This window comes from Monomorium pharaonis, chromosome 5 (assembly GCF_013373865.1).
Source record: "Monomorium pharaonis isolate MP-MQ-018 chromosome 5, ASM1337386v2, whole genome shotgun sequence".
Taxonomy (NCBI): Eukaryota; Metazoa; Arthropoda; class Insecta; order Hymenoptera; family Formicidae; genus Monomorium; species Monomorium pharaonis.
In genome coordinates, this window is record NC_050471.1 from 5644259 (window position 1) to 5656285 (window position 12027).

General features: G+C 43.6%; 1 protein-coding gene across 1 annotated transcript in view; it reads left to right on the top strand.

Annotated features, from left to right (window-relative positions):
* The window catches only part of LOC105839013 (protein neuralized), a 52011-nt gene that overhangs the window by 2066 nt on the left and 37918 nt on the right, over positions 1-12027 (top strand). The gene's annotated exons all lie outside the window — the stretch shown is intronic.

Sequence of the window (12027 nt, forward strand, 5' to 3'; positions counted from 1 at the left end):
TAACAACAAACTTATTATTAATTATTATATAAATTTTGTTGTAGTTTAACGTATATAACGGATCAATGAAAAATTATCCAACATGTACCGAAACTCTTGCTTGAGAAATTCTACCAGACGCTGTCTACAGGCGACATCTGCTCAAGATGTATTTTGCTCCGTTGGTAATATGGCGAACATGATTTTTTTCTCTTCCTTTTTTCTCGTAGAACTATAATTAATTTGATATAACAAAGTTAACGTCTTTGCCATTAAAATATTATCCGCGAAAACACGCAAGTGTTTTAATCGAAATAAAAAAAGGTCGCTTTTTGCATATAATTAATCTGGATCAACATAAAACGATTAACAATTCTAATTAGGAAATCGTAAAGCGTACGAACGTTGGTTACAAACAATCGAGCAGTGCATTTTCTTCTTCACTAATGTTCTCCTTTTGGATCAACTCTAATTTACTCGGGTTTTGCCTTTCGCTCTCGTAATCTAATGCAGTAATAATTTACCTCCGGGGATCGTTCGTCATTATATACGACGATGAGCGGCGTTACGTTACGTTTCGGCGATTATTACGCGATATTTTGCCAGCTGCATCTCCAGTGGCCCTCGGCACAGCACACCTTTCGATTCCGTCTCGTAAGGCCGGGCTTCGAAGGCTTGCAAGATGCTCCCGCACCCCCGGCGCGTAGCCCACCTATCCCGCAGGATCATCGGGTGTACCTTAGTCGCCCGGCATGGGCCGCAGATGGTATTGTCATATGGCAGACACAGGAGCCCCGGCCTGCCAGCGAAACCGCGATTGCACATCCGCACAAATCCACGACAGACCCGGGTTTCCTTCCCACCAAATTATCTAATCGACGACACGCGAGCGGTCAATCGACCAATGTCCAATCTTTTTTCTCTCTTTTTCCCCGCGACCGGAGCACTTTATACCTCGGAAGCGACGACTCCGTGACGAGTGGACGACGTTCATTAAACTCGCGCGCGATTTGAGTTTAGAACCGGTGGGAAATCGGACGTTTAAAGTCCACGCGGAAGAGACTCAATTAAATTAAGAAGCTACAATAAAATCTTACATTTTGTTTTACGTTTCACTGGCTGGAAAAACTGTTGAAAAATTAGGTACGAATTTTTTTTTCTCTAACGATAAGTAGGAGATTTAGCGAGAAGATAGATCGAAGTCGTCGTTAAGCTCTTCTTTGAGAGAAAAACGCGGAAAGAGGCGCGAACTCGGGATTCATAGACGACACTTCCGGGGAAGGGGATTAACGAGGAAGAAGGATCGTAGACGGTGCGTGATGGCCGGGGTTCAGGGCAGCGACCCAGTTCTCATATGTATTTATACCAAGAAGACGCTACGCTGGCTGCGCGTGGCCATTTTGGAGACCTAAAGAGAGAAAGAGAGATCCACACGGCGACGGGGAAAACCGAAAGGAAAAGAGAGAGACAGAGAGAGAGAGAGAGAGAAAGAGAGAAGGAGGAGAGGTCTCTACGTGCGTCACGGGACGCGCTCCGACGCGAGTCTAATGACTCTGGAAATCCAATTCCGGTTGCGTCGCAACCTCGGGACGCATCCCCGTCACGGCTGCACTTTGAGAGATAATTTCGTTACCGCGGAGATGCATCAGCGTCGCGGTGTCTGCGGGGCACGTGGCTGCGAAATCGAAGAGATTCCCAGGTCGCCAGGTTGCTGAACGGGCGTTGCATTATCGTTACAAACGGGATTTCTGTCAAAGAGCGCGATCACGCAAATCACGCTTCGGCAATGGTTCGGTCGCCATGGACACGGAGGAAGGGAGATACCCATAAATTTCAATCAGAAGATTCTCCCTTTGTGGCGCGCCAGCTGATCTCGAGGTTTAGGCAACGTTGTACACACGCGCACCTTGATTTGCTGCAAAAACTCGCAAGTCGCCTTTGTGCGGCGCGACAGAAAGTTCGGAAAGGCGTTTCAAGCTGGCGCTTGAACCGTGCAACTCGACAGAAAAGATAGGTATTGTACAAGCCTCGACTACGCAATTGTGCCCGCCAACCTGACTGAGAAGGTAGCAGGTCTATTGTACGGCATTGACGACCGGGGTCAGGTAGAAGTAGGTGCGTACAACGTTGGAGGAAAACTCGAAAACTCTCCGCGGAAGCTGAACGTCTGCCGAGGAGAAAAAAAAACCCACGGCAAAAGGAAAGAAGTCTTTCCAGCTTACCTTCTTTCCTCGAAAAGTCATGCCGAGCCAAATTTATTCAGAAAACGTTCACGTGGCGCGATCGATCCGAGGAACGATGTTGATATGGAGATTTATTTGCGCACGATCGCTGTCGTCGAATCGTATCGTCAAGCGTACGGCGTCGAGAGAGCGAGAAACAGAGTGGCGAAATTGACGGCTACGCGACGTTGATAGCGCACAGGCGTAAGCGAGCCTTATTTTTGGGTTTCGCGAAAGTGAATCCCCCTCGCGTTTTCGTTGCTGCACGCGCCACATTAAATCGTAGTGGCGTCCATTTTCGTACGATGATCTGTCAATAAACTCCCGGTGTTCCCGAACATCACGGAATGTGGGCCATTACGGATGTTGTTACTGGGGGAGGCGGGGAGGGAAACCCCTTGGCGTTTATGCTATTTTTATCCCCGCTGATTTACCGCAATCCCTTGATGAAATAAACGATCGACACTTTTCTGTAGCTTTTGTAGGGTTCGGCAATAATAAATTCTACAATTATTTTGAATTAAAATTGATTAATGAAAAATTAGTAATAGGAACTGTTGGTGAGGAGGGGAGAACGCGGAAATAAATGGACGTTACACACGTGTTCGGCGACATGTGCGGCTCACGTATGTGCATCTTGCCCATGTATGAATGCGTAATGGAGCGTGCGCTGGTCGTACCTTAAAGACGCGGCTATTTCTGACGCCAGATACACGCGCGGGTTGCGGTTACTGCATCCGCCTCTTCAATTCTTCTATCTGGGGCTTTTTCTTTTCAAATAATGATCGTATGTAGGAGGAGCTGCTTGTACGTATATCAATATAGTACCTCGAGAATAATAAATCTCGTAATAATGACCGATCGTGGTAACTGTTATTATCTTATCGTAAAACGGACGAGATCTGAAGATGCTTTAAAAAATCGTGAACTAAATAGCAATCACGTAGTATTATCGATTAAAGTTAATCGCTATATTATCACTATTTACACTGTATTATCATTTTAAAAATTTTTGCTATTGTACTCGAAGGTCACCTGTTACCCAATACATTTCGCTCAGAAAAAAACCAACTTTAAATTCATCGAAAAAATTTAATAGAATATTTAATTTGTTCTATTAAAGTCAATGTTTTCTTAGCAAAATTTTCGAATTTTTTATCCTACAATATATTATTTTACGCTATATTATTAACTTTCCTAATTTTTTGTATGTATCTTAAATTTTAAAATTCTGTTGGAATTTAAGTTCGCAAAAGTTCTTTTTCCTTCCGCTACTCGAAGATTGCATGTTGCTCGACGTTTCTGCTGAGGAAAAATTGACTTCGAAAAGTTTAATGGAGTAATCCGTCACATTAAAGTTGCATGCATTGCTCGCGGGATATTTCGTGTACTCGGGTGGAATGGCAACACGTACGGCCGACAAAGTCGATTCAACGGCAGTCGGCCACCGTCTATTCCCAGTGCGTTGCAACACATAGCGCGCGTGCGATCCCCGCCGCGTTGTTATTCTTAACCCGACGGCGAGGGGCGGGATGAAAAAAAGGGCAAAAGAGCGTGTCTATGACGTCAATTGGAAAAGGTTCCTGTCGTGCCACGGGGCGCGAACCGCGCGATACTCTCGTTCGTCTCTCCCATCCTCCGTCGTCTCCCGTCCTCGCCGAGCCCGTCGGAGTGAGCCAAAGGCCTTTTCTTCCGACGGTCGTCCCCCTTTTGCGGCTCGCCCCCGTCACATCCCCCTCGGTTTCGCAGACGTATATGCCGTCGGCCGTTTAGAAAGACCGGCGAAAGTGCCGTCCGCGGCACGGCATCCGCGAATTTCGCGCGCGAGGCAATTGGCCGCGCGTCAAGCTCACCCGGCTATTTGCAACCCTCGTGGATTAATTTTAAAGGGGAATGACAATTTGGGAACTGTCTCCGCCGCTCTCCTTTTCTCCTCGCTCTTTTCCTCTCTCTCGCTTTCAACGACGCCGACGGCGACGTGGATGTCCGCGATTTAACTCTCGAATTCTTCTGGGGCCGTCGAGTTGAATGAAACGCGTCTCGTTTCAAAACGGCAACGCGATATCTCTCGAACGAGTGGGAGGATCCGCGAGTGATTGTCGCGAGGCGCCTCGTTGAACGTTGTAATTCATTTAAAAGAATTTCTTTCGTCCTCCGACTCGGCTGTGAGATGAAAGTTAACGAAGCAATATTGCTTTCGCGCCTCCATTTAAATGGAGTGCTCGTTCGCGATGTCGATCGATACCGTCCGAACAGAACGTGAGCGAGCTTTTATCTTGCCCGCCTCGCGATTAATTATGCGGGCTCAGTCGCTTTTTCTCTCTGCAATTAAAACGCGCGCGCGTTTATTTCCGCGTGTGTGAGTGAATGTCAGGGTCGATGTACATAGGCGGGTGTCGATCGAAGGATCGGGGGAGGGGGTGGAAGGGGAGAGAAGAAAACTGAAAGGCAAGAGGCTTTTATCCTTCGTTACAGCACGATGTTCGAAACCCTCGCAATTATTGAAACCATTCCTTGTTCAAACTTGATGGGGAGAAAAACTCCCTCTTCGGAGGAAAGGAAACACATATTCATCCCCCTCGAGGGCAGGGAGCTCTTTTTTGCGTGAGCATGAATTTCTTTCAGCCTCACACAGTTCCGAGAGCATGTCCAAGTTTTTTTTGCACGCGTTCTTATTTAATTTAATTTTTTTAAATACTAATAACAATATTTTGTAACATAAAAGATATATATGTTTTGCTTTGTGCGCGATATTAATTTCTTTGCGTTGAATATTCAAAAACGAAACTTTCATTTAAAAAGGAAATTGATTAATCCATTAAAATAAATTTGATTAGAATTATTAATATAAATAATTGAATTTAAACTTTTTGTTAAATCGTATAACTCGTGCCTCCAAAATATTGCTTTTTACGATTCAACCCTATATTGATCCGCAACATGAGTCTGGGATTACGTTTTTTTAGCAATTTTTTTCAGAATACGCCTGAAGGGGTGAAACATGCGTGAACAGATTCGAAACGTCATAACTCATCGGGGTTGCGGGAATAAACAGTGGGAACAGTTGCAATTGTTCACGTCGCGCAAGCGAGTACTAATGACCAGAATTAACCCCTTCTTCGTTCGAGTATGCGTTTACACCCTTTCGAAAATTTACGGTGTGTTAGGCACCGAGACACACGTCAGGCTTGTCCAGTGCGTGTCTCCCTCCCTTTCCGACGACCTTTGTACTGGCGAGTGCTTCGTCAGTACGAATTAAATTTATATTTTATGATTCTTTCTTGCTGAATTTCTGCAGAATTGAAACCTTCGACCGTTCGAAATTTTCTCCAGTTCACGAAAGTTCTTCGGCGACGGAGAAGATCGGTGAATGAATTTCCGGGACACTCGCGCGGCAGCAATAATCGACATGAACGGGGCTAAATTTAGGCCGCGACGTGGTCGTCTAAATTTAAGACGACTTAAAAAACTCGACGATGTGCCCCGTTACCCCTTTCTGCTCGTTCCGCGTGTCGTAATTGCACCGACAGCCACTTGGCAGTCACTCTCTGACATAATTTCTTCCACGCGACATGAAATAGTTCGATAGATCACCTTCATTTATTTATTTTTTAATTTTGATTTTTAAATATTAGACGGTATACGAACTTTCTGCCCGTTTCGCGTCGCTTTCTATCTGACCGACTTGATGTTCGAAAGAAATGACGATGCTAATAATTTATGCGAGACGAATACCTCATTTCACCGTACGAATGAACATTATTGTTCGACGTTAAATTAATTACCAGCTGGCTGGCCTGTAAGAGACACATTGCGCATTTCTTTTGCTCTGTCTCCCTCTTCCTCCAAGTGCTACATGCAGCCGTGACTCGAAGAGAAATGTTTTTTTTCCCCAACCACCTGTTTGTGGTGAGCCTGTCACATTGTGCGCACGCACATGCAGATATCTCGCCCGTAAATTGGATAACGAAGAGTGCCTGATGCTCACCGCCTCTTCTCTCAATAAAGAGACAACGGATCTTTTCTTCGGTCGTTAGCTTGAACAATTTAACCTGCGACGAAAAACCGGAACAGGAATTTTCGTGAATTCAATGGGAAAATATCAGATATACGTAACACATCCCACAGATCGCGATCTGAATTTGAATCGTGTATTTCTCGAATTAGAAGTCGAATTGGCTTTCCTTTTCCCCCCCTTTTTCTTCTTTTTATTTAACGAGAAATGAGACGCGATATGAAAGAGCGCAGCAATTGATCTTAATAAGAATTTGCGTCACGCTCGTAATTACGAGCCGCACGGGTGCAGCTTCCCTTAGGAGGTGGAGTTCGCCAGTTTTCCCTTCCCACCATAGTGGCGATTCCGACACGCGCCTGCCGTGCCGTTGTCGCGTGGCACACGTCGTTCACCGAAAAGAAATACACACGGAACGGGCGAGAGCGGGACGGAGAGGAGAGATCACGCGACGGGGATGCAACGAGGACGGAACGAGTTGCGAGGAGAGAAGAGGATAAGTCGCCACCTGCCACGACGAACGGGCAGATGTTGTCGGGTCCGGCTTGACCGACGTCCTCGAATCGCCTCCTGGTCACGGGAAGATGCCGAACCTGGCTGAGAAATAAACCTGCCGCCTAAATGTCATCGATATTCACAGGCGACGCAAACCGTCGTAGTTGCTTTTTTTTTTTTATCTTACACTCGTATGTGTTGTGCACGCTTTGTCTGCGTTGCGATATTCTGTAGATTTTCAGTACTGACAGTAAATAATCGGAACGCAGCCTTTGTAACCGAGAAGCACAATCGTGTTCGATTGGTTTCGACGACTATGAGAATGACACGAACTCTTTAAACAGCTCCGAGGTAAATCAATCAGACAGGGTCTTAAGAGCTCGTCGGCAACGAGTTCTGCGAGACATCACGAGTGGAGAAGTCCTAGTAACTACGAGTTGGCGCTTCGAAACTTGAACAAGTTCGAGGGAACTTTGGACAATTCTGGAGAAATCCTTTCTTACTTCAAGCGCCTTAGTCCGCGACATTATTTCGCGTCTTCCGCGAATAGAATTTGCGCGTGAGGTAACTGAATAACTCTCCGGGGAGTTGAGCCGATCTCTCTGTACAGACGAGAAAGGCGCTCGGCAGCTTCCCCGTTTCGACTTCCATCCGAGAGAACTTCGGGGATTACAGGAAGCAGGCGAGAGGATCGCCGGGATGTTGCTGCTGTTACCAAGTGAACGTATTAACGACGGCGGCGGTGGTAGGAGGTACGACAGATGTTGAGAATTTCGACCTCGAGAGCAGGGCCTCCGCCCGAGCCCGAAGGGAGAGATGGGAGGGAGAGGGATGAGAGCGGCTGCTGAGAGAGAAATGTGATGTTGGCGAGAAGACAACGGAGCATGGTGGCGCGTGGCAGTATGGGCAGCATGGTGGGGATAAATACAGGGTGTAGGAGACACTTAAGACGACGATGGTGTAGAGGGAAGAACGGAGATGCTGGGGAGAGAGAAGAGAAGAGAAGAGGATGGGGGAGACGGTGGGCTCCAAAAGCCCTAAGGGCATTGAACCTTTTCTCTTTAGGTTTACGATCCCATTGGACCCTTCGAAGGTGTTCGAAAATTTTATCTTCTTGTTTGTTTATTTTCAATCGGGGTTATTTAAAAAGGGGGAAATTTGACTAGCGAAAACGAGCAAAGAAGTTTTTTAACGGACGACGAATCGACCGATTAAACGGATCGTCGCTCATTTCGTCATGTCGGTAGCGAGTTCTCCTCGAGAACGGAAGATACTGCGCGAAGATAAAAACCTGCTGCATCGAATCGAGGACGTATGGGTACCGATCGGTATTCTTCACCAGCTGACACCACGCCCGCCTCTGGTGGCGCGTGCCGCCGCCGCCGACTCTTTTATGAGAAACGACTTTCGTCTCTTCATTAACGAGGCTACCACGTGTTCCTCGTGATCCATACAGGCTGATATCTTTAGAATGAGAGATTTTTTTGCATCCGCGGTTTACGAGATCGGCGGGTATCGATATCGTCGCGTTGCACGGCGCACGTGGTAGGCACAATAAGATCCATTTGAGATACGCGTATTATCAATCGGCTGACCACTGTTCGACTTCCCTATTGGGGACGGACAATGTGCGTCAATTTGCCTCAAACTCCATCTAAACGACTGGACAGTTTATGAGAACAATCAAATTCTAATTCGATAATTGCCCGAACAATTGCGTTTATTCTAAATTGAATAAAAAATGCATAATTTATTGGTATTTATAATAAATTATGTATATATAACAATTTTTAATCCTAATTCTTTATTATACTTTGTAAAAAAATTAGGCGTTTGAATATAAGATAGCAAACTCACAAATTAGAGAAAAATATTAATAGATTCCATTGAGTAAAGAGATCTCGAGACTCTCCCCTTAAGGGAGGAGTTCCGATTCGGCAAGGGTGACAGCTTCTTCCGCGGACCAAATGGACGTTAGTTCTGTTCCGGTTCCCCTTTTCCGCCGGTCGCGCGCGATGAAGAAGGCGGTATAAAGTGGGTGGATGATGTGAATGGGATATGTTGTGAGCGATTCGGTTGAGTATTGTTGATCGAACAATGGCGTCTGGCTTGTACCCCGCCAAGGGTAGCTCAGGAGGCAGCTGACATCCCCTGACTACGATAGAGAAGTGGCACCGTTCGCAAAGAGCGAATGATAAATTTTTATCAATGCGATAGCAGAATAAATTCTACGATTCGCGCAAAATCTCGAATAAGCTTAGAAAATAGAATTTGAAAAGTGAGACGCAACAAAAGAAAACGTGGTTCCAGTATTTGTAAGCGAAGAAAAATTATCTTGTACGAAGTGAGATAATGAGATGTGTTTGGAAATTGATCTTTTTTAAATACTGGAAGCATTGTTATATAGAATTATGGATTTAAAATGATAAAATTTTATAGAAATTATATAGAATTTATTACTTAAAACATATTTAAAAATTTAGATGTGTGTTTTAAAATTTTATATAACTATTTTATAAAATCTAACACATTGGAAGAAATTTTATTAATCTTATTGTTTAAGCAATATTCGAAAGTTTACAAAGTGTAACTGAATTTCGCATTTAGACAATGAATTAATTATTTTAATTTTTTCGTTTTTATTTATTTATTAGACAATGATTTGGAATTATTTTTAGAATTATTTTAATCTATTTCACGATTTGCCGATTGTAAAATCGTTTTTTTTTTTTTAATCTTTGGCTAATTCGTTTTCGTCGTCTGGCACACAGCTGTGTCGTTGCTTCTGCATAAGCAGCGTGCATCGTCGCAATAAAATGTGCATCGGAATCCATTGAAAGCACACCTTCGGCGGAGTATCGGCAAACAATTTAGGCATCTGGGATCCTCTCGTTTGTATCGATGCCCTCCTGCATAAAATTGACACCTGGTAAACATATGCCGAATCGCGCTTTTCATTTTTGGATTTTGGAACCCTACACATGGTTTTCTTTTATCTTTTACTTATGTTTACAGCGCTGACATTTGCGGCATGCACTGAATCGTTTATCTGTCTCACGTAATTATTATTTTTACGCGTAAAAAGGAAACCTTTATTTTATTCTTTGCCTATAATCAAAAAGACGTAAATAATTATCTTGTTATAAGTTAACGTTGGCGTGTTGTTTTCTTTTTTGGAAAAACTCGTAAGAAATTATAAAATTTTAAAAATAATAAAATATTATATATAGGTATTTAAAATGTATACGTATATATATAATAAAATTTTAACATTTTAGCCTATAATTTTACGAAAATTGCTATATTTAATTAAATAATTATAATATTGGCGCAAGTTTATATTTATTTTCAAGTATTTGCATAATTATTTGCATAATTATTGGTCATCCAAATTTTATTATTAAAATAATAATGCTGTAAAAGTATAATAATTTCTTCCACAACAATATATACATTCTACTAAATAATTTTTCAATAAGCACATGAGAATGATGAAAATTTCTATGCGCAACAGGCAAAGTCCGGAGGGTTGGAAAGCGGGAAACATCTGGCGCCAGGATGGCTCTATGTTTGATGAACTATATCGGAATCTATCCTGGGGAATCCTGAGGACAGGGCCGAGGGAGGGAGGGGAGTACGAATATATTTGAATAAAACCAAAAGTGATACGCGCTATGCAGCCTTCCCCTTTTCAATTCGGTCAACCTCACATTATTATAACCAGCAGAGCTTCTGGTCTTCAGTCTGCTGCGAGTTTCCGTGGATACTTGGTTAAGGCTTTTTGATTATGTAACGAGAATACGTTTCAAAAGAATTGTGAGAAGAATGCATAGAACGCGAAAAGGCATCTGCGCTGAAATTCATTCAAGTCAATCCGAAAATTGCTGGCATACACGCGTATGTTATAATAAATATAATACATTCATAATTAAAAAAAAAAAAAAGGTTAAGCTTTTTCTTCGAGGAACGTCATAGATTTAAGTTTACTGCGGGTTTGTTTACGTCGTTTCGTTCCGCCGAGATTTAACGTCCTCTCGCGCTCGACGCGACGACTGCTCCGTGAATACATAAGGAGGGAATGTTCTTTCTTGCGGGGAAGGTTCCGTGGAGACGAACGAACACTCGACGTGACTTAACCGTGTCCTTTGTGCGGCCGGCGTTCTTGAGGTAATGAACTTTGTTTAAACGATCGCTTGGTAAACTCCGCACGGACGGTACGCGTAGCACGTGCCGCGCGCGGCGGCCTCTCCCGCTTCCACGTTTTTCTTCGGCGCGTTTTCTCCTCGCGATGTACACTGCGTGATCGAGCGAGGTGGACCAAGATCGGGCAGGCGTCTTCGATTTAGCGGACCGACGGTCTTTGTGACAAGAGTTTGAAATTTTTCCTTTTTTAATTAGATGAAACTGTTTTTTACCTTCTTCATTTGACTTTAAATTGCACTTTAAAGTTTCAAGATGCCATTATTTTTTCTGGACTTATAATAGTTGGCGATAAAACAATGATTTATTAGCTTACGTTACCGATAGGTACGTACGCTTTATTGCACAAAGATGGTCGGGCATAAAGAGGATCTGGGATCGTTAATTTTTCCGACTGCTGCTGTTGTCTGTGTAAATTTCGAATTTTTATCGATCGATCTGTAAGGTGGAAACAGGTGCTACGACGAAAGTGATCGGGCGACGCGTATATATGCTTCGAGAATGAAGTAATTATTCTTGGGAGTCGTTAGCTACAAATTGGAAACGGTGCAAGAGTGAATGTCATTTTCTGAAACGAGCGAAAGCGAAAATATTCCCGAGACTTTTATTTCGATGTAAAAAAAAAATGCCGGAGGATTTTGAAATATAATTGGTATAATTTGCTCCGTAAAGTTCGATAATAGCATTCATTGTTGAAACGGCGTGACGGTGATTCAGGTAATGTAGCTATCGTCTCTAACATAAGTTTACGTAGCACAATCAGCTTTCTACTTGCATAAATTCCATCATTATACGACGTCCGTCCGCAGCTTGGCAGCCTGTAAACAGAGCCTGCAACGCGATCGCCATCCGTATCAGGTGGACGATAACTGGACAGCATAAACGTTCCCGTTTCAACGTTAATCGTCTCTTACTCACCTGTCGGATACGTGGGCTCGATTCCAATTAAGGAATGGGCAATCGATTTGACTTCGGTATCCTTACGAGTCCTCGAATCGCGAGATAAAAAGTCGACGAACCAGTTTTTATTACACTTTGTATCAAAGTGTTATATTACCGTGGATAATATCCTGTTCGATTGTCCGAAAATACTCACAACAAATATTTCAATTTTTTTTT